The sequence below is a fragment of the Protopterus annectens genome, chromosome 3.part0, assembly GCF_019279795.1.
Source record: "Protopterus annectens isolate FY-2018-M chromosome 3.part0, PAN1.0, whole genome shotgun sequence".
Lineage (NCBI taxonomy): Eukaryota > Metazoa > Chordata > Ceratodontiformes > Protopteridae > Protopterus > Protopterus annectens.
Window position 1 is genome coordinate 491,257,706 of NC_056731.1, and position 24,094 is coordinate 491,281,799.

The window sequence follows — 24,094 nt, forward strand, 5'->3', positions numbered from 1 at the left end:
GCGGACATGGAAAGACTGCCAGGGTGGGAGGGAGGGGGAACCTGACCAGGTCTATAGTCATGCCAACTGGGAAGGCTGTCCTTATGGTTTTGAGGCTTTTCCTTTCTTTTCTGAGCCTCCTTTTCTCTTTTTTTTTTAAACCTGGAAAGTTGGCTCCTTGCTGTTTAAATTGTTTACTGGCAAAAGGGGTTGAGGAGGGTGGAAGCTACTATTTGGTTTAAAAAGAGGAGGTTGGAAAATCTAAGATACTTTTTGTACACGTTTTCCCTTTCATCACATTTCTTCAACACCTCAGCTGCAGAACGTCCAAACAGAGTCTCCTTATCTAAGGGAGAAGTTAAAATTTCAAATTTAATTTCCTCAGGTTGCCCACCACGTAAGCTTGATGCAGTGAGAAAAGAATTCTCTAAAGTTGGCAATACAGGAGGGGATAGATGCAGCTTTAGGCATCTAGAACAAACATCACACTGGAATTTTATGCTGATCCCACTGAAATAACACTTTCACTTAGGATAAAATATCAATGAAAGGAATGTCTTCAGCATGGAACTCTGAAGCAAAATGGTCCTTAGAATCAGAATGATCACACTAAGAAACCTCTGAAGTACTCCTCTCCCCATGCACCGACTGCAAAATCCTGTCAGAATGAGAAAGGACTCCCTTTCTTTTTTTTTTTTTTAAAAGAAGACTGAGAATAAGGAAAACATAGTAATCAGTTCCTGGGAAAAAACAGTAAACCTGCCCTATTCATGGAAATACATACGAGTGACTGGAAGTCTTTCAGTGTTAATATAACTGTCTGCTCTACCAATGTTCAGCCACAGATATCCTAACAACCAACAGAAAATCAGTCCATTAGAATGGCAGAAACCTGGTTAGCTTCTGAAACTAATTTTTGGAGATAAATAGGGTGAAGTTCAAGATGAGACACTGTGGGACTGAGGTTTACAGCAGGAACTGTTCTCTGTACTATTTGTGCAGAACTACCATCAGCTGCAATTCTATTTCCAACAGCCAGCAGTGAAACTGAAAGAAAAGTGTTTGTACTTGCAGAGGTTCCCGGTGGGAGTGAGTGTGCATTAGGGTTCAGCTCTGAGCCCACTGCTGTTCATACTGGTGATGGACTACATTAGCAAACAAGTCAGAGGGGGCAAATAAAGCTGCTCTACTGCTGATGATGTGGCATAACAATGAAGACTCTGAAAAGAGCTTCAGCAAATGACAGGGAACTGGAATGCAGAAGTGAAGGCACATGGGATCAAACTAATACAGATAAGACTACTGTCATGGCAGAAAATGATGAAATTCAAAAGCTGAAAATTGACAGAGAAGATATATCAGCTTAAAGTGTCAGGGAATTGTGGCTCAGGAGAAAGGAAGTCTGAATGAGGTCAAAGCTAAAAGCTGAGGGGTTGCAACCAACTGGCACAGGCTCTCAGGAGTAGTGCGTGACACAAGAATGCCAAAGAAGCTGAAAAGTAAGGTGTACAAAACATTGGTGTGACCAGTGCTACTGTACAAAACAGAAACCTGGGCAGTGAAAACAGAAAAAATGAGGAAGCTAAAGATGATGGAGGCGAAGTGCCTGAGACAGGTGGTAGGATATACTCTGTGGGACTGATGAAAACATGAGAACATCAAAGTAGAAGCCAAATCAGCTCCAATCGCAAAGAATGTCAAAGATAACAAATTATCAGTTTGGACACGTGCAGGAAAGTAGAAGACAATATGAAGGTGATTTGGGAGAGAGAGGAAGAAGGCGAGATAAAATTAAGATAATCAGCAAAGAGATGGACAGATTGAATGAGAGAAGACCTGTAGCAGTCACTCAACCATCAGAGAAGGTAGAAGAGTGGCACTAAATTGAGAAAGATGGTGACAGCTGATATGACATCCTGACTCCATGTAGAAAATAGAAAAAAAGGGGTTGATGATGATTAGGTGTCACTAGTCTTCAAAAGGAATCCAATGTCTGCAGAGCCAACTTTTACTGGAAACAGCTTGTATGCATCAGGTAAATGACAAAGATACCCAATGCAAAGACATGTTTACTCATATGCTCTACCACATTGTAATCTCTATCCAACAGATGGACTGCTGAGCATTCATAGCTCTCTCCCTCCTTCTCTCTCTCAGCAGCCTCTACTACCACCACTGAGTCAGCAAGGGGGCTCTTACTCCAGTATGGTATATCCTTAGGAAACAGCAGTATCTAGTCAGGTTTCCTTAGGATGGTCCCAGCCACAATGGGTTATAACTAAGCCCTCTCTATGACTAACTGAATTGTGTAAGTCTGGGGGGTGGGGGTGACACAAGCTGTAGTAGGAGAAGTGTAGAAGGCCTCCATCGGAATTGTCAAGTACTCCTTTGTCTCATCAGCTCTGATATTTACTCAAACTTCAAGTCATCAGGAGTGGACTCTCTGGATCCCTCCACTTCCTTGAGGTTAGAGTCTACAATGAGAGTTTATTGGAGAGTATGTGCTTCTTTTAGCACATTCACTTCCTGTGCACCTCTAGGGGGAATATTTCAAGTGGCTGTAAAAAGGATCTGACCCAGAGTAGTGTTCTCTTTAGTTGTGTTTTGAAACTCTGTCTGGAACTCATGACTGGTGCCTAAACTTCTAGATTGCGGAGTATCAATGGGTGGAGTTAAGTCAATAGCAGGTCTGCCCTGTGTGACCATCTGCACATAAATATTAATTTTTCCAGGTGTTTGAATTCAGACAATATGCCTTTGAAGGCAACAAGACTGGTAACAAAGCTGGAGTTGGCAATGAAAATGGCAAAGTGCTATGACAATGAAGGACATTGTGCCTGTGCAAGCTGAAAAGACCAGCACTCAAGTAAGCATTGACACTGAAAACATTAAACCAGAGGATATGGCACTGATGGGACATTCATTTTTGAGGTCACAGCTAGTCATTAAGGTAGCTAAAGCACCAACAGATCCTACAGCAGAAACTATCAGACATGGTGAAATGGTCAGTCCAGACACTGACACAGAATGCTCAGCATTGACCTCCTTTTGTCTAATCATATTCGGTATTGAAGGATAGCGGTAGAGAGTGAAAGTACCAGAGGTAGAGTTTGACAGAACCAAGACAGCCAGTGCCAAAGGGTCAAGCCCTCTCAATGTTAATGCAGACTAAACTAGCAGAACAATTGGCTCGTATACTTTCTTGCACTGAAACAATATCTTGGGAAGGATCATGAGAAGTTCCTGCCAGTAAACTTGCCCTAAACAACTTTTATCAATTATTAACCAAAGTTTTAATACAATCTCTCATTTATTACAATCATTTAAAATGCAGATGTTTTTGTTTTATTTTTGAAGATTTTAAATTTATTGTTCTTAAAATGTTTTGTATAATTTGGAGCTTTTCTCCCCGGGCCTCCCTGAAAACTGGCTTCTACCCAGATTGTCTTTTCAGGTAATCAAATGTCAATAAATAAATAAATAAATAAAATCTGCCCTAGTAGCAGAGGGAGAAAGGAAGATACCCTCGTCAAACTGAAGCTTTGATAAAGTTCCTCATCATACGTTCCCAGTTCAACTGCATGTAGGGGCTTCTGATCTACTAGATATAATAGAATATGGACTAGACTCTAGGTACTTAACAGAGCTCCTTGTATGAGGAAAATCTCTCTATTTTCCTCACAGAAGGGCCCTGGATTTCAGTGACTTCAACAGGGGAAGCTCCCAAAGGGGAGATCCGAGAGGGAACACAAATTATTTATTTTATTTTATTTATGTATTTATTTATTTATTTGTGAAGCAAGATACAACTTTGTTTGGGTATGTGTAGTAGCCAGAGTTTTCCATTCAGAATGTCTTGGGAGAAGGTAGCCTGTTGTCTGCTGAATGGTCATTCATTCTTTTCTCATCTGTATTGTCTTTTCTAGCCTTGTCCATGGGAATAAATCCTTTTAATTAGAACTTACTGCTTCTCTCCAACTATTTGGTGACTGAAGGCCTTGCAAATCTCACAGAGCTCCTTACAATCATAGATGCTCACAGGTGTCCTGGAGCAGGATCTTGTGATCACAGCAGCTGCCATAAGAAAAGCCTAAGGCCTCATCCATGGTGATGCTTTGACAAGAATTAACAGTGGTCAAAAAATACGACTAAGCAAACACAAAGATCTCTACCACAGATAAAAAAAAAAAACTAACCTACGTTTTGATATGTGTATGTATTTTAACTTTGTAAGACAATGGCAGAGTTGATTGGAAGGAAGACAAAAATAAGCTTCCTGTTGAAAGGTTGGCAGCCATAACGCCAAATATCAACGCATCAAAAAGACTGAAAATGCAGTAGTAGAGAAAATATTACACATCACACTTCTCCTTTAAACTTGTTTGTTGGTAGCGTCAAGGCCTTCCTGCCCCCCTCAATTTGACAGGCAAGCCCCTCACATCACCTGAACTTATATATACCAACTCTGAGATCAATGTACCTCAGAGAAAATGGAATACTCCAAGAAATGGCACTCAAAGACTTAGTATATTTAAGGCTATTTTCTTTGCAGTTCAACATTTCAAATTAACAAAAAATAGCCAATTCACTTTGTAACTGCCTAAAATATAAAAAAGATAACATTGACCAGAAACACAGTCACTGTGTCTAATGTGAGAAAAATCACTTATCTCAACCCAAGTTGTAAAGAACACATCTATTACCAATGGGGGCAAACAAGATACAAGGTAGAAAGCTTGAATTATGTGAAAGAGTTCTGTTTGCTGGATGGCACCTTGTGGTAACAAGTCACATCCTTGAACTGGATAGACTAGATAATTTAAGATTCATATCAAGATGTAATAATGATCCTTTCAAGTATTATCAGATGGATCCACCACTACAGCAAAGTCTTTCAAGTTTTCTCCAAATCATGAAGTTGTATGTTGTTCTCTACTTAGGAATAACTGTAGATGCATTCAGGTATGTATGTATTCCTTCGTATGATTTGACAACTTTCTGTCTGGTTGCTAACGGCAATATGCTTTGAGAGTTATTTTTCACATCTTGCTTTACACTGCTCCTTATTGTTAAGTATTAAGGTAATAGTGTGTAAGAGCAAACACCTACTACATCCAAGTGCTGTGGCCCCTTATCACTCAAATAAGAGACTACTGGTAGACTGCAGACAGACTTAGTAGCAGGAAAGAACTTCTAGAACAAGACAATTATGTTCCTAAATGCCTACTTTACGTTCTGATTACCGTTCCTGGTTGAGTGTAATGAGCATCTCAAATGCAATTACTAAGCAGGATAGTTGATGAGATACCCAAGCTAAAGCAAGATCTTATGCTATCCAAAGGCACTGGCAAGGGCAAAGCTAAAGCTAGTGTGTAATAGTTCATCATTCATGCTTATCCCTAACAGGAGTCTATCTGCCAGCTGTTGCACTCTGCAACCATGTCTTGGGCCCCCATACTGGCAAGACAGGAACAGCCTGTATGTGCTCTAGAGCTGTGAAGTTTGCTGAAGTCATGTCTAACAGAATCAGTAAGATACAATAACAATAAAACTGCCTCACATTTTTGTAAGTTATGCTTTGCCTACTACTTCAATAGGATGTTTTCTGATAGATAATCTGATCTGTTCATCAAAGAGCTACGACCAGGCTATCAGGTCCTTCTGACATGCACAGCTTGTGATCCTAAGCATGAAAAGGAAGAGAGCTATAGTCTATTAATAGTACATTTTAAACATTAGAAATGAACATTTATTTTTTATTTTTAATAGCTTATTTTTTAATAAAATAGCTAGATTTGCTATCAACTCTAATTTCCACTCCCACCACCTTCACTCACTAAAACAATTAGGTTGGCTAGAACTCGCCAACTTACTAAACTATAAATGACTCACCATGGCTCATTACTTGCTGTACCACCCAGACAAGATTCCTGATCTCTCAGGTTTACTCAACTTTCACAATTCTGCTCGCCAACTAAGATCCACAGACAAAGCCCTTCTTGAAGTAGCTAAGTGTAGACAGTGTTGGTGAATCTCTCTACTCCTACACAGTTGCTAAAATCTGGAATTCTCTTTCACCAGACATCAGATTGCAAAATGGCAGTCCCATCTTTAAAATCCAATTAAAAGCCCACCTCAATCTCATCTGGCAATGTACCTGTGCTGACCATGGCTAGCCTTACTACCATCATTCAGACAAATCTTCCTCTGGCACTACTCAAAAGGTCAACCACATAGAAAAAAACTACCATAATGAATTGTATTTTTAAATGCATGTATGTAACTGTATATATTATTACTGCACTTGACTCAACTAAATTACATTTTCTGTTGTACTACTGTACACTCTATATATTGTACACTTCTGTAACTTATCATACTATGCTAGGATATACTATTGTTTTCTCTATTAATTTGCACTTCTCTCTGACTTTTGTATTTTTATCATATATGTGGAGCTTATTTTTTTATGATTGTCATACATGTGGAGCATTTCTTCCCGGGTCTCTGCTGAAAACGGGCATCTGAATGCCCAGTCAGACCAACCCAGTAATCAAATATAAAATAAATAAATAAGTGAATTAATTTTATTTATCCTTTTGTGGCTCTGATTAGTCCCACTAGGCTAGTAGTATCTTTTCAAGGGAGACTAGCGGTGGTATTGTTATTACTAAGGGAAATTTGGTCAGGGCAGTCAGGAACTTCCCCTACTCATCATTGTTGTGAGTGGGGCCCATTTCGCGCAAGCACTTCCTGTGTCCATTACAGGTATATATATGGCCCAGAGAAACAGGGAAGGTAAGCGTTGAGATAAGGAGATAATGGAGTGGTGAGAAAAATGGAGGAAGAAGCCACTATAGAGACCAGAGAATGTGTACAGGATTCTAAGGAGATGTTTCAAAGAAATCAGTGTGATGGAGAGGAGTCAGTAAATGATGGATGTGTAATTACAACCCATCAGTTGTGAAGGCTGAGAGATGACTTACTCAAAAAAAATGGTGATGCACAGTAAGCCAGAAAATGAAGGAGACTTTTTTTTTGGGGGGGGGGGTATTATGCAGAAAATACAAAAGGATGATGCAGAGAGAATCCTGAAAAATAGTAGTGAGATGGAAAAGAAAACATATGCACAGAATGTAAAATTAGGCAAAAGGGAAGTAGCAGAAAAGAAAAAGGCAAAAGAAAATGAAAAATGGAAGTACGTGGTAAGGATTCAAAGTAAAGAAGACAAAGAAATGGACAGGTATGAAATGTAGGACAATTTAATAGCTCCTTTGGGTGTAAAAACACATGAGGTAAGAGTATTTATTCTTGTTAATAAAGGGATACTTTGGGACCTTACATCTGAGACTGTTTTTACAATGGAAAATTTTCTTGGAGAAGATGAAAAAAAAAAGAAAAATTGCAACCCATGGAATCTTTATGTGATAAAAGCATTTAAATCGAAAACAAAGCAGAAAATTCATGTACAATTTCGAACAGAAGTGGAAAGAGACTTTCAATAGATATCTGAAAAATTTCTGTAAAGAAACACTGGACATTGCAAAAGTTTATGATAAAAGGAATGTATAGACTAGTGGATGAGATTGTAATATTTTGTTAAAAATAAAAAGAGAAAGATATTTTACACATTCCAAGCATGATAAATGTGGAGGGAGAATACGGATGTTGTAAAAATACTGGAGACTACCCAAAACATTTTTTTTTTTGTGGAAAAGAACAACATTTGATAAGTAACTGTGATATAAGACAATGTTATATTTGTTGGAAAATGGGACATGATGCAAAAATGTGAATTGAAGTGTTATAAATGTAACAAAATTGGACACTCATTGATGAATTGCAAAAATGAAAATAAGAGAATGAAAACGAAAGAAAAGAAAATGAACAAAGAAGAAAGTTTAGCAGTAGCAGAAATAGAAGAGAATTTTGATGAGACAAAATAGAGAGGGCATAGAAGAAGGCTCTGAAATAAGGGAGGAAGAAGACAGATAGTGAAGAAAAAAGAACTCTATTGATAAAAGGGTAAAAGAAAAAGAAAATTTTATGGGACAAGTACAAAAGAAAAAAGAAAGGAAATTGATGAAAAAGAATATATATACAGCAATTATTTGGGGAACTGGTATAATGGTTAAGGTGCGACTTACAGACACAAGTTAGATTTTTTTGATTCTCACCTTTGGAAGGAAAATTGGCTAGGCTATAAATGGCATATTAAGGCAGCTAGCCTAGTAATTAGTTAGAAACCTAAAAAAAAAAAACATGAATCTCAATAAAATTGGAAATTAAAATTTTACAGTGCTTTCTGTAAATGTAAATAGCATTAATACAGTGAGAAAAATGGAGATTTTGGAGTGGTGGAATGCGTGTGACATAGATGTAATTATATTAGAAGACACAATATTTTTAACAAACGAACAAAGATTAAACTATTGGAAGAAAAATGATCTGCAATTTGGGAAACAGATGTTCAACAGCCAGATTCTGTAGAAATATAGTAAAGATATTAGCTGTAACTTCAGCAAAAATGGGAAAATTAACCATTGCAAATTTAAAATGGAAAGAATAAGTATATGGAACTATATCACTATATGCTTATATTAACTGTAAAGAAAAATAAATAAAGCTTTATTTCATCAGATTTTAGACTATGTTGTGATAGACATGAATGTTAGAACAGAAGACGAATTGTGATTTAAAAGGGAAGCGTACAATGAAAGGAAATGGTAAGTTAAAACTTTGGGAGAAAAATTCATGGACTTACAAAAGGGATATGTATAGAAATGAAGATTATTTTATAGTATCAGAAGGTTTAGTTATAAGAGAAAGGGAGATAGCTGAAACAGGATTTTCTGATCATCTTGCAATATGGCTAGAGTTAAAGGAAAAAGAAACAAAGGAAAACAAGTAATATAAAAAAAACAGGCAACGAAATAAAAATGATAAATAAGCGACCATGGAATGAAAATGAAGGAAATACAGTTATGCAAAGGTCATATTACTATGAGAACATTTTATAAAAATTGGTCTGAATGGTTGATGTTTACGGAAAAATATAAAAAATGTTTTTACAATGACAATATGACGTGACAAAAGCAAAGAAAAAATATAAAAACATAACGCTGCATTGGAAGATTTAGAACATAATAATAGAAAGTAATTTGATAAAGAAAAAGAACTGTATGAAAAAAAATCAAGAATACACAAATTGTTATTTAAGCAAATTTTTTTTACAAAGGAAAAGAGAAGGAATACCAAGTTACTTAAGCAGATCAGTAAAAGAAGACAGTAGTGCAATGAGAAATAAAAATGTAAAAGAAGAAATAGAAAGAACTCAGGAAAAGATTATGCATAATGTAGTACAATCATGTAAAAAATATTTAAAGAAAAAAGAAGGCAGTGAACATAACACAGAAAATAAAAAAGTTAACAGAAAAATAGAATAAGGTGTTAGAGGAGGAGATTTCCTTATATGAGCGAGTAAATATAGATTCAGCTGCAGGACTAGATGGAATAGGGTAGGAAATGTACAAGAAAAAAAATAATGGATTGGCAAACACTTTTTTTTTAAGATTTTGAATGAATGGTTAAATTAGGTTTTATGTATAAAAAATTATGTAGTGGAATACTTAAATTCATATGGAAAAATAGAAAACAATTCAAAAATTGGAGTCCAATAGTAATGAATAACAATGATTTGAAACTAACATGAAAAATATTATGAAAGACAGTATATGCAGTACAAAGAAGATGGGTTGCCTGGAATTATTCATGATAGAGAAATTGTGGATGATATAATGAATAGAAAAGAAGAAGCGAAAATCATAAGCGATCTTAAGGCTTAGAGAATGGCCAACCTGTAAATTTGCCCCCTGACTGCAGAATCACATTCTCCAGCAGGGTGTTAATCTACAGGTAATGCCTGCTGAAAAACGAAACTCGACTGAAAGTAACCCAAGAGTCATCATTATTTTATACTCGCTAAGCAGCACTTTTGCTGTTTAGTGTAAAATATATTTAAAAAATTTAAAAAAAAAGTTTGTGTTTGTTTATGTTTGTGTGAGTCTGCATATGCCTGCATGTCAGTGAGATCAACTGAGTCATTATTTGACAGCACTTTTACTGTTTAAAGTGTGTAAAAACTAAATGAAACAGAAAACTGTGTGTGTGTGTGTGTGTGTGTGTGTGTGTGTGTGTGTGTGTGTGTGTGAGAGAGTGAGAGAGAGAGAGAAGAGAAGAGTGAAAGCGATCGATCACTGGTAGCAACAGTCATTAAGAGGCTTACGTACCTCTCGACCTCTTAGCTGAAGATATCTGGATAAAGTCTAAAATAAAGGGGGAACAAAGGCTCAAAATAGGAACATATTTTAAATACTGTGTTATAAAATCACAAAGTTACTTGAAAAATAGGATTTATGTTAGCATGGATTTTCTGAAGCATGACAGAGAGTGTGTGTGTGTGTCTGTCAGAGTGATAGAGACAGTGAGACTTGCTGGACAAGTGACAGCAGCAGTAAAGACGTTTGCATACCTGTCGACCTCTTAGCTCAAGAAATCAGGACAAAGCTTGAAATAAAGGGGGAACAATGACTCAAAAATAAGAGCAGATTTTAAATACCGTTCTTATAAAATTACAAAGTAACAAACAGGATTTGTGTTAGCATGAATTTTCTGAAGGAAATAAAGTCTGATAGTCAAATGAATGTCATTATTTAGTGACTTCAATCCCCAATGACTGGCAACAAACCATACATTTTAAGAATAAGGGACCAAAATGAAGTAAATAGCTGGATTTTTTTTTTAAATGTTATATTTTAGATATAAAATGCTTTCTCCAACATCATTTAAGTATAGTACAGAAACTATGAAACATTAGGGGGAGGAACTACTTTATATCAAATATATATATTTTTTAATTACTATATTTTTATACAAGTAAAACACAACAATTTTAGACAGCCCATTCTCTCAGTGCAATAACGCCCTCCAGGAAATGTGTTACTGTGTAAATAATAACTTCCAGGGGTGTAGAGGTCCTTTTCCTGCAGCGTTGGGCTTCTGGGTGGGCGTTATTTACAGTAACACGCTCCCTGTTGGGCATTACTACTTGCATTTGATACAACTGGACATGAAATGTTATGGGTAATAATGAAAGACTATTATATAGTGAAAACGTTAGGAAATTATGTATGTCAGCGTGTACTAATAAAGAAAAATATCTACAAATGGCTGGTTAAGCCAAGAGGTACATATGATGAATGATGAAAGACAGGATTTCTCAATGAGTTGTATACTCTTTGCATTAGTTATGAATGCTATAGTATGTGAAATAAATTGCAAAATTAAGCAACCACGTTATGTAACACTGAATGTTTAAGAATTCCAGTCTTGTTATCCTATGCAGATGACATTATAATAATTGCAAAAAACTAAATTTACATAAAAGTAATAATTTGTACAAGTGAGTGTCTAGAGACAATAGGAATTGCGGCTTTAAATAAAGAGAAAAGTAAAGGTTTAGGTGATTAGTAAAGATACGTGGTATGCATTTTACAATGAATTAAATTTCTGTCTTGGGTATAACATTTGAGAATAAAGACGCAAGTAGAATTCAATGGAAAAGAACATGAGAAGAAAAAAAAGAAGTTACGAACTCACCATAACGTTCCATGTCAGTTATTCATCTCATCTTCATTCTTATTTCAGAGCTGATCCTTGGCTCCGACTCAGCAACCAGCTAAAGACCAACTCTCTGTCCCATGATGCACCTTGATTGTGCTTCCCTCAGATCTTGTTTGCTCCCAACAGGCTACATACCACTGCTAATATGCCACCACAGAAACTGGATAAGAGACAATAAACCATGACATAGATGAAATCACGGTCTTCAAGAAGCCTGGATGGGGGTTGGAGGGTGGGACATAAGAATGAAGGTGAGATGAACAACTCACATGGAACGTTATGGTGAGTACATAACGTCTTTAAGTGAAGTTCTATCTCACCCGTTCATTCTTACTGATGGGTATCATCCCAATCACTATCTTTCTCGGGTGGCTCATGGGAGAATGTCCTTCAAGACAGTGGAACCAAAGGAAACCCTGTCCCTGGAGGCCTTGTCTACTTTGTAATGAGTGATGAAGGTTATGAGGCCTTGACCAAGTAGCTGCTGTACAAATAGTACCCAATGGTAATTTAGCCGTAAAGGCTGATAAAGTAGATGCAGCTCTAGTAGAGTGGGCCTTTATTCTCTGTTGTAACGGTGTATTCACTGAACTGTAAGTGAAGGAAATTCAATCTAATAACCATTTTGAGAAAGTGGTTTTCGCCACTGGAGTGCCTTTTTTAGTATCTGAAAAGGAGACAAAGAGCTGATCTGTTCTCCTGAAATGTTTGGTCCTGTCTAAATAGAACTGAAGTTGTTTGTGAACATCAAGTTTGTGTAGCATACATTCCATCTTATTAGTGTATTTAGGGAAAAATACGGGCAAATTCAATAGATTGGTTGAGATTTGTCTCTGAGCAAACTTTAGGTAAAAATGAAGGATTTGTTCTGAGTGAGACTCTGTCATTATGGAAAATCAAATAAGGGGGGTTTTAATGGATAAGGCCTGTAACTCTGAAACCCTCCGAGCAGAAGTAATAGCTATTAAAACTACGGTTTTCCATGATAGATATTTCAAATCATAAGATGACTCTGGTTCGTAGGGGGTAGGATTATTCAGGAAAGAAAAAAAATTTAGATTCCATGGCATAGCTGGAGCTTTGATGGGTGCTCTCAAATGAACAGTACCCTCGAGAAAGTTTTCGAGAGTCTATGTGACATATTAGACCCCTGGTCACCAAGATGAAAGAAATAGCTAAATTGAACTCTGGTTGCTGCCGCTGTCCCTTCATTGAAAAGTTTAGTCAAAAATTCTGCAATAGATGAAATTGAAGCCAGGTACGGGTCAATATTGTTCTGAAACGCCCATATAGAAAACCTTTTCCATTTACTAAGATATAACTTCCGGGTACACAATTTGTGACAGGATGTTAAAATATGCTGAGCTGCAGCTGAAAGGTTGTGAATCCTGGCTATGTTGGGAATTGGAGCAGCCAAGTTGTCAGTTTGAGGGACTGAACACAAGGATGGAGAGCTCCTGATGAATGAGTCAGGAGATCTGGCACTGGGTCCAGAATCCAAGGTTCTCCCAATAGATGAGGCTGGAGGAAAGGGAACTAAATTTGATGAGGCCAGTAAGGGGCTATTAGAATGATGGTCCTTCCCAGAGCCTTGGCTTTCTGTAAAACCTTGGGTTCAGAGGGAAGGGAGGGAAGGCATAAAGGAGACCAAGGGGCCAATTGTGTACAAGTGCTTCTCTTGGGGCATCCCCTGGAGAGGGAATTGGGGCAAAGTAGCTGCTGCATTTCGTGTTTGTTGGAGTTGCAAAGAGATTGCAGCATGGTTGGCCCCATCTGTGGATTATTCTTTCTGCTACTTCTTTTAGGGACCACTCATGAGGCAATAGAATTGCCCTGCTCAGTTTGTCTGCTGTCACATTGGATCTTCCCAGGATGTGCATTGCTATCAGAAAGAGATGTGTGGAAGTTGCCCATTGCCATACTCTCAGGACCTCTGAACACAGGGGATAAGGTCTGGTTGATCCTTGTTTGTTTATGTACCAGACCACTGACATATTGCTTGTCTGAACTGCAATAGTTCAAAGAGAGAGAGAGAGGGAGAGAGTCTTGAAAGGACTGCAACGCTAGAAGTAGCGCTCTCATCTCCAGGGCATCGATATGCAGATGAGCCTCATATCTCTTCCACGTGCCTTGGGCTGTTCTTCCCTGATAATGCCTCCCCCCACCCTATCAGGGAGGCATCCGTGGTCATCGTGGCTATGGGAGTTGGTAGAACAAAGGGGCGACCTTGGTGAGATGTCAGCCACCACTGAAGGTCCTTCTTGCAGGAATTCATAATGAGGATTTGTTGTGACACTGGGAGTTCCTGAGGATTTGTTGCGACATTGGGAGTTCCTGAAAAGACCATTGCGTAAATAGGAGCCACTGCAGTACACACATATGCATCAGACCTAAAGGAATCGCAATGATCGCTGCCGCCATTGTCCCTAACAATTTGAGTACCATTGAAAACAGGGCTTTTTCTCTTGGGAGCAGGTCCAGGACCCATTTTCGTAGAACACAAACTCTTTCTGGTGGAATGTTTAAGGTCATGGTAATGGTATTTAGCTCTGCTCCTATAAAAATGGTATGTTGCGATGGTTACAAGGCATATTTTCCTGAATTTATAGTAATCCCCAACTGACTGCAGAAGTTCAAAATTGTGTCCCTTGCTTGTATGAGTTGATGTCTGGTGGTGGCAGTGAGGAGCCAGTCATCTAGGTATGGAAACACCTAGAATCCGAAACATCTCAGATGAGCCGTGACTACTGCCATGCATTTGGTGAACACTTTGGGGGCTGTAGTGAGACCAAAGGACAGAGCGTGAAATTGATAATGACTGGCTCCCAGCCAGAATCGCAGATGATCTCTGGATGGCCTGTCCATTTTTATGTGGTAGTATGCATCCTGGAGAGTTATCAAGCACATCCAATTATCTTTCCCTAAAAAGGGAAGTATTGACTGTAGCGTGACCATCCGGAACTTTGTCTTTCTTACCGACTTGTTTTCTTTGGAACTAAAAAGAACCTTGAGTAAGTTCCGGATCCTCTTTGGTATGCTGGGACTGGTTGGATGACTCTTTTTCCAGCAAAGTTTGAATCTCTGTGGCTGCTTGTTCCCTGTGACTGGGTGGAACGTCCAGCATTTTTCTTACTGGGAGGGGGGATGAGTGGCAAAGGGAATGGAGTATACTCTGGATATGATGCTTTGTACCCAGCTGTCTTTTGTTATTTTTAGCCAGGTGTCTAGGTACAAAGAGAAGCATCCCCTGACTGCCTCCAGAAATGGACAGGCGGGCCTCCTCTCAAGAGCGCTGATAGGGCTTCCCAAAGAACTGGTCTCTGTCACCCTGATTCTGCGGACCACCTCTGCCGTGTGGGCAGCATCTTCCATCGTTACCCCCTCCTCTGCCTCTGGGGGGGGGGGGTCACCACGAGTGTCCTGGAAAGCTCCTTGAGTTTTATGGAACCACATCTTCCCTCCCTTCTCACCTTTGGGGTAAGGTCTGGTAGGGGTGTAAAAACGGACTCCGACGGCAGACAGTGTCTTTCCATCCCGCTGACTCTGGGTCCAAAAAGGGGTGAGCCATCGAAAAGTGCGTTAATAAAGGATGCTTTAAAGGGCTCCACAAAGGAACATAAGTGCATCCAGGAGTGTCTCCTAAGAGCAATTCCTGTACCTGCTGCCCTACTCATTCCATCAGCTGCATACGAGACCAGACGCATGGAAGAGTTTACAAGAGAATTAAGGGTAGTGAGCTGGGAAGTTATTTTCTCTCTGACCTCCACAGCTACTGAACCCTGTAGATTATCTCCTAGTTCTTTCAGGAGATCCCTTTGCAACATTGTAAATTGCATTAGATAGTTCAGTGATCGGAGAGCAAAAGTCGCTGAACTAAACAAACGCTTATCATATCTGTCCATGATCTTAGAATCCTTATTAGGAGGATGGACAGACAAAGAAGTTTCTGACAGTTCCTTCTTGGTGGCTGCTGCCACCACCATAGCATCAATGGACACTCCTTTGGTCAGGCAGGTCTTGTCCTGGGGGGAAGTTATAAATTTATTAGGCCTCCTAGGGACAGGCTTCATGGTATCCGGGGACTCCCACACCCTTCGAGAGATTAGCACAATCAGCTCATCAAAGGGTGGAGACACCCAAGTGGTGAGGGCTGAGACCCAAAAGCATCATCAGTAGAGTTAATGGACTTCCAGCCACCCCTCTGCTTAAGAATTTCCAGGATACCTGCGAAGGAGATATCCTCCGAGCGGGACCGTGGAGACCCTTCTGACTCATCTAAGTCAGTGTCTGAAGTGATGGATTCTTATGTGGAGTCCAGATGCTTCCTTTTGCAAAGTCTTTTCCTGTGAACCTCTTCAGTGAGAGCTTCTGGAGAGGTCTCGGAAGAGCAGGCTCACACCCAATGGGGCTTCATGAGGCTCAGGATCTCTGTGTGATGCAGAGGTAGACACCGGTGCTTTGGGGGAAGGAGCTGCTGGTTCTGACAGTTTGGTTGTCAGTGTGGACAACACTCACATCGAAGGCACCTCAGTCCTGACGCAAAGAAACCCCCGGATCTGAAGATATGAAAGATTCCCTCAGCACCAGAACAGAGAAAAGAACAAATTAAATTAAGTTTAATGGTCAATGGATTTTAGCAACAAAATTAAGTAAAATCAGACGTGGTTATGAAAAAAGGAGTGGAGGTATAATGGGAATGAAAATTTAGTACAATTGTAAGGAAAATTATGAATATGCATAAGTCTTCTTCTCTTTCAGCTGTTCCTGTTAGGGGTCGCCACAGTGGATCATCAGTTTCCATTTCTTCCTGTCCTCTGCATCTTGATCTATCACACCAGCCACCTGCATGTCCTCTCTCACCACATACATAAACCTTATCTTAGGCCTTCCTCTTTTCCTCTTACCTGGCAGCTCCATTCTTAGCATCCTTTTCCCAATATATCCAGCATCCCTCCTCAGCACATGTCCAAACCAACGCAATCTCGCCTCTCTGGCTTTGTCTCCAAACCCTCCAACCTGAGCTGACCCTCTAATATACTGATTCCTAATCCTGTCCATCCTCGTCGCACCCAGTGCAAATCTTAACATCTTTAATTCTGCCACGTCCAGCTCTGACTCCTGCCTTTTTGGCAATGCCACCGTCGCCAACCCATATAATATAGCTGGTCTCACTACCCTCCTGTAGACCCTCCCTTTCACTCTTACTGGTACCAGTCTGTCACAAATCACTCCTGATACTCTTCTCCACCCATTCCACCTTGCCTGTACTCTCTTCACCTCTCTTCCAAACTTGCCATTACGCTGAACTGTTGATAGCAAGTAAACTCATCACCTTCGCAAACTCTACTCCCTGCATCCTCATTATTCCTCTATCCTCCCTCCCATTCACACACACATATTCTGTCTTACTCCTGAAGACCTTAATTCCTCTCCTCTCTAGAGTACATCTCCACCTCTCCAGGGTCTCCTCAACCTGATCCCTACTCTCACTACAGATCACAATGTCATCTGCAAACATCATAGTCCATGGGGCCTCCTGTCTTATCTTGTCTGTCAACTTTTCCATCACCACTGCAAAAAAAAAAGGGTTCAGAGCTGATCCTTGATGTAATCCCACTTCACCTGTCATTTGTCACTCCCACCACAGAACTCACCACTGACACAATACCATCATACATATCCTGTGCCACTCTTGCATACTTCTCTGCCACTCCCGATTTCCTCATACAATACCACAACTCCTCTCTAGGTACCCTGCCATATGCTTTCTCTTAAGTCCACACAGACACAATGCAACTCCGACTGACCTTCTCTATATTTCTCCAGCAACACTCAGAGCAAATGTTGCATCTGTAGTGCTCATTCTCGGCATGAAACCATACTGCTGATCACTAATCATCACCTCCCTTCTTAACCTAGCTTCCACTATTTTTTCCCATATCTTCAAGCTGTGACTGATCAGTTTTATCCCTCTGTAGTTGCTACAGCTCTGCACAATCACCCTTATTCTTAAAGATGGGTACCAAAACACTTTCTCCACTTTTCAGACATCCTGACTTTCCAAGATTTCTTTAAACAATCTGGTTAAAAATTCCACGGCCATTTCTCCTAACCACCTCCATGCTTCCAGTGGTACGTCATCTGGACCAACAGCTTTTCCATTCTTCACCCTCTTCATAGCTGTCCTTACCTCCTCCTTGCTAATCTCTCACTTTCTGATTCACTATCCCCACATCATCCAACCTTCTCTCTCATTCTCTTCATTCATCAGCCCCTCAAATTACTCTTTCCATCTGCTCAACACACTCTCCCCGCTTCTGAGTACGTTTCCCTCACTATCCTTTATAATCTTTACCTGCTGCACATCTTTCTCAGCTAGGTCCCCTTGTCTAGCCAATCGGTACAGGTCCTTTTCTCCCTCTTTAGTGTTCAAACTTTCATACAACTCTCCATATGCCTTATCCTTAGCTACCTCTCTCTTTGCCATGTGCCTTCATGTCCTTATACTCCTGTCTACTTTCTTCATCTCTTTGACAATCCCACTTCTTCACCAGCCTCTTCCCCTGTATACTCTCTTGTACTTCCTCATTCCACCACCAGGTCTCCTTGAATTCATTCCTCTGTCCAGATGTCACACCAAGCACCTTTCTAGCTGCCTCCCTTACCAGCTCCGCTGTAGTTACCCAGCTATTTGGTAACTCTTTAGTGCCCCCCCCCCCCCCCCAGTGCCCTTCTTAACTCTTCCCTGAACTCCACCTCACAATCACCCTTTTTAAATTTCCACCATTTAATCCTTGGAATATGAATATGCATAAGTATATTTGTATATCTATATATTTGTACTTTTATAAATATGTTATAAATATAGCACCCTACTCTTTTCAATAGGTACTATGAGATCTTTTACATCCATCTGCGCTACCACCAACTCAAGAAAGTGGGTCATGGTTTAATATCTCATCCGAAGGATGGCACACTCAGGAGTGCAGCACCCTCTTTATGCTGTACTGCAGTGTCAGCAACTGATCTATCTGGTATGGAAACAGAACGCAGCATTCTGCACCAAACGTACTAATTGCTGCACCATTAACATTCACAACACTCAAAGGTCATGTTTCTGAACATAGTGTTTGCAAATGTTCTTGAACATGTTGTAAAATGCTTTCAACTTATTATCTAGGCTGTTACAATTCCATCAGAACTTCCAGTGGTTATGTAGATGACTGTTTTATGTTTAAGCACAATGGCCATTTATTTATTTATTTATTTTACATTTGTTGACCGGGACAGTCAAACTGGAGCCATGTCCATTTTCAGTGGAGGCACGGGGAGATAAGCTCCAAGTTATCAGATACAATAATACAAGTAAAACAAGAGTACATAAGTAATATTACCAAAGAATACACAGGCAGACATGAGATACACCTGGTTACAGTCAGGATAAACTTAACAAAAAATCGTTAGCTGGGTTATTCACATTCATGTTGAGAGTTACCCGGGCTTGTTGCAGTGGCAAAGCCAGTTAAATGCCATATGTTGTTTGAGTTTAGTTTTAAATTGTCCTAGCGAAGAGAGCAAAGTAATATCACCTGGAAGTAAGTTCCAGGCTCTGCCTGCAGCATTAGCAAAGAGGGCATCTCCAGCAGTGTTGTTGATCTTGATTGTCTGAATTAGAGGTTTGTTTGAGGATCGAAGCAGTCTTGGATTGTTGTGGGGGGTGATTATATTTTGAAGGGCTGCTGTGTTATTTGGGTTATACAGGATTTTGTTAGCCATGATCAGCAGGGTATATTGGATGAGACTGGGAAGTTCTAGCCACCCAAGCTGTTTTAGGTTGATGCAGTGGTGTGTTTTAAAAGGCATTCCAGTGGCAAACCTGGCAATATGATTGTAACAGGCTGAAAGTCTATTTAGTACAGATTTGTTTAGATTGGAGAGAAGGGGGGAAGAGGTATAAAAGTGTTGAGAGTAGATGAGAGCGAGCTATAGCCATCTTAGCTGGAGGGGTTAGGAAGGCTTTTATTCTATACGGTGACCCACTTTTTTTATTAATGTTCTTGATTGTTTGATTTACATGTAGGTCAAACTTTAGGTTATTGTCAATAATGACACCTAGTAATTTTGCAGAGGGATCAGGGGAAATTATAGTCCCATCTTTTGCATTTATGGTAAAGGTGAAGGTGGCACACCTATGAGTTGGAGAGAATAACAGCATTTTATTTTTTTTTTTTGGATTTAGTAACAATCTACGTTCAGGCAGCCAATTTTCTATGGTATTAAAGGTGTACTGAGTATCTGTGAGAGAAGTTGCTGAGCAAATCAGGGTGGAGTCATCAGCATATTGGATACAGCTGACGTTTGGTATGACTGTAAACAAGTCATTAATAAGGATGGAAAACACTAGGGGCCCTAATATGGAGCCTTGTGGTACTCCAAGGGTGTTTGGTAATAGATTAGAGAGCTTGTTCTGCCATAGGACAGTCTGTTGTCTTCCATTAAGGTAGGATGTAAACCAAAGAAGGGCTTTAGCATCAAGGTGGAAAGTTTGCAAGGTGTGAACCAGAAGTTGTGATCAACCATGTCAAATGCCTTGGAAAGATCCACGAATAGAGCAGAGGATATGTGATTATTGTTACGGTTGGTTATGGTTTATGGTATTTGTAAAAGCCATTAATGCTGAGGTTGTGCTATGGTGTGGACAAAAACCATGCTGGGTATCCGCCATGAGGTGATTTTGGATTAGGTGGTGCATAAATTGTATTTGTATACATTTTCCATAATCTTTACAAGTGGAGAAAGTATAGCTATAGGTCTATAATTGGAGAATTCCAAAGAGGAACCTCTTTTATGTAGTGGGATTACGTAGGATGTTTTTCAGATGGTGGGAATGTTAGCTTCTGCTATGGTACGATTGATTAGTATCGATATTGGATAGGCAATGGCATCAGCTGATTTTTGAAGGTACTCAGCAGGGAGTTGGTCAGCGGAGAGTGTGTAGGTTTTAATTTTTTGATCAAGTTACGGATAAGTGATGTGGACACTGGTTGGAAGGAGAAGGAGAGTCGGTTTTTAGAGGTAGAAGTATCAGGGGCAGGGGAGCTAGAAGGTAATTGTCTAGCTAGGGCTTGAATTGTTTCAGTAAAGAAATGGTTAAAACTGTCAGAGACCTCCTCTGGGGATTTATCAATGGTGGCAGCAGGGATAGTTGTAGATGTTTTACCAGGGGGGAGTAGATTGTTCAGTCCTGCCCAGAACTTCTGAGGACTGTCCTTGTTGGTTGTCTGTAAATTGCAGTAGTATTGTTTTTTGTCCTGTAGAATACATTTTTTGTTTCATTCCTAGCATACTATATTTAACATGATCATGGGGTTCTTTTGTGGAACGCCATTGAGCCCATAGTTTGTTTCAGCTGGTCATTTTTAGTCTGGTCTCTTTAGATAGCCATGGTGCAGTTCCTGCTTTTGTCCGTTTTGAGTGGGCAGGTGCATGTAGATCAAGAATTCCAAGAAATTTGTTGTTAAAATAGGCAACTGCCTCCTCTAAGGGTAGATGTTTTAGCATGGACCAATTACAAGAGCTAAGTTCCAGTTAGAATTTGTCAGGGTCAAAGTTTCTTTTGCTCCTGACTTTTCTGAGTAGGGGTTGTTGTGGGCTAATGGCTTTATCCTTAACTATGTAAGTAAGAAGATGGTCACTTAGGTCATCGGGGAGGGTACCAGCAGTGTACAGCTGGGGGTTACTATTTATGAGTATCCAGTCGAGTATGCTATCTTTTTGGTTGGGTTTACCTAGCCTGGTAGGGGTGTTAATGATTTGTGTAAATGCATGCAAGTTGATGTGGGTAGAAGAGGATTCTTTGGAACAAGAGCCCCAGTCGATGTTAAAGTCTCCTAGTCTTAGTGTTTCTTGGGGGTAGTGACAAGATAGCCAGTGAAGCGTGTCTTCAAGTGTGGCTACATTATTACCTGGGAAAATATACATACAGATGATGTTGATGCTTTTACTTTTGTTAAGTTGCAATCTAGTGGCAATAATCTGAGTTATTGATCTGAGGTGGTTGAATAACATCTATGGTCACATTCAACTCAGATTTATAGAGTACAGCCACCCATCCCCCCTTTCCTGGAAGCACGATCCATCCTGTGCATATTATACACGGGTGGTAGCACTTCACTGTCAGTAGTGTTAGGTTTTAAAAAGGTCTCAGATAGACAGAGAACATCAGGGGAGTAGACAGCCAGGAAGGCATGCAGTTCGTGTACCTTATTATTAATGCTCCTAATGTTAAGATGACAGACAAGGAGAGAGTTAGTTTATCTACTGGTTATAGTTTTGTGCCTTGGGTTACAGGTTGAGAGGGTAATTGTATCGGTGGTGGATGGGCCTGGATTAGGGTGAATGTCACCACTGAGTATAAGACTAAACCTATACTCCGTGATAAGCCTCAGGAGTTTGTTTAAAATTTTGTAGTGTCTGGATTTAGAGCTAATGCATCGGGGGATGGTATGCTGTAAGATTGAAAGTGATGTTGAGTTGTACCCAATGTTAATGGTATGGCTAAAAGTGGGATATTCTAAAGCTGGGGTGATGGTATGTCCAGCAGGGAACTGATACCCATTAAGCTGTTGGTTTTCATACAAAGTGAGTATATAAGTGGCTAGCAGAATGGGTAGTAAAGAGTAGTATAACATAATGAGGGCGGAGTCAAGTGGTTGGAATCAGTTTGATGACACAACAGATATAAAGTCAGATGATTAGAATGGAGGTAGTAGAGTGGATGGAAGAATAATTGTGTTATTTGAAAGCTGATAGGGTGGTAATGCAGGGTGGAAGGAGTATGATGGTGAGGGTGATTGGGTGTTGTAATAGGGGTGTGGTAAAGTACCTATAAGTGAAGAGGTACTGGGGGCAGGCGGTAATTGGGGGCAGGGAGGGATGCAAAACGAGCACAGCAAGGGCAAGTGGAGCAGGGCTAATACTGACGTCAAGTGTATCTGTAAGCTATATTATGTAAATTAGTGTTAAATAAGCTATATTATGTAAAGTAGTGTTAAATAGATGCTTATATGTAAATTAGAATTTAAAATGAATCTTTGAGTTTTTAACTGTTTGTCAGTTTTGATATAATCTGTACTTAGTACTAAGGTAAGGGCAGTGTTTAGACTGTGTTTTGTGCTCTAGCAAGGTATTTCTGTGCTACAGGAAAGGGATGCAGAATACAATTTCAGGGCTAGGTGAGGGAGAGCAGTGTGAAAGTAGAATGTTCAGAGTTAGGTTCAGTAGATAGTTCTATTACAGGAAGCTAGGGGCACAGCTAGATGTATTTAAGAAAATATAGAGGGAGCCAGATTACTATGGGGGACAGATTAGAGGTGTCTTTAGACCCAGGTCAGCTGAAAACAGTATGTAGTATTATAATACAGTATGGGTCTTAACCTTAGTCAAAGGTGGGTTGGATTCCAGATAGATGTTTTGTGGGCACAGTGTTCAGGATAGCTTCTTTCAGGTTTCATTTTTTGCACAGTGTCTCCAAACATTAACATAACAGTGATTCACTAACAGACACTTTATACTATACAGGATCACAGGGATCTGAGACATATCCTGGTAAACAGTAGGCATAAATCACTGAACCCACCCTTGAACAGAAGCTAGACCATCACAGGGCACATACATGTGCACACTGCATGTACACAGGTCTACAGGCAAACCAGAAGCTCTCCAGTTCACCTGCTGGCATGGACACAGGGAGGACATGCAGACTCTGTCCAGAAGGTACATCTGTCAGGAACCAAGAGCTACCAGACAGCAATTCTAACTGCTGCACAACAACATACTGACCAGTACTCAGGCATTACTGCTAGTCCTGTCTATATATTTTATCTGTCCATCTCTTCCTTTCCTTCATGTAGCATATGTACAATACTCAGACCCCACTGGCTACATATGTGCCCTTCTGAGCTTCTGGACTTCAGTATAGCCATACATACATACATAATAGTATGTCTTGCTTCAGTATACTAACATGCAATTAACATATACTAACCATAGATATCATATCACAGTTAAAAATACTTTATCAGTTAAAGACAACTGAAAGTGTTCTCACAACTAGCACTGCAATTTTTAACGTGACATCCTCCCCAAAACAGATTATGCAGCAGCCATTTACACCATTAGATATAGAACAAACACCAACTACCTTAAAATTCTTGTCAGCAAAGTCTGTAACTTCATTGCCCTTCCCCTCCCACACAATTACTGCCACTTCATAACAGACACAATTGTCTAACCATCACTTGAGAGGCACAACATCTCCTTTTAACCTTGGTACATAGCTTACCGAATTAGAACTACTGTCTTCTTATTCTAGCAAAGCATCTAGGAAAATAGTCAAACTCATCTCTACATATCCCATGGTCAGAAGATGCCA

General features: G+C 39.8%; 1 protein-coding gene across 1 annotated transcript in view; it reads right to left on the reverse strand.

Moving 5' to 3' along the window:
* GLB1 (galactosidase beta 1) overlaps positions 1–24,094 on the reverse strand; it is a 1,256,403-nt gene that overhangs the window by 844,984 nt on the left and 387,325 nt on the right. The gene's annotated exons all lie outside the window — the stretch shown is intronic.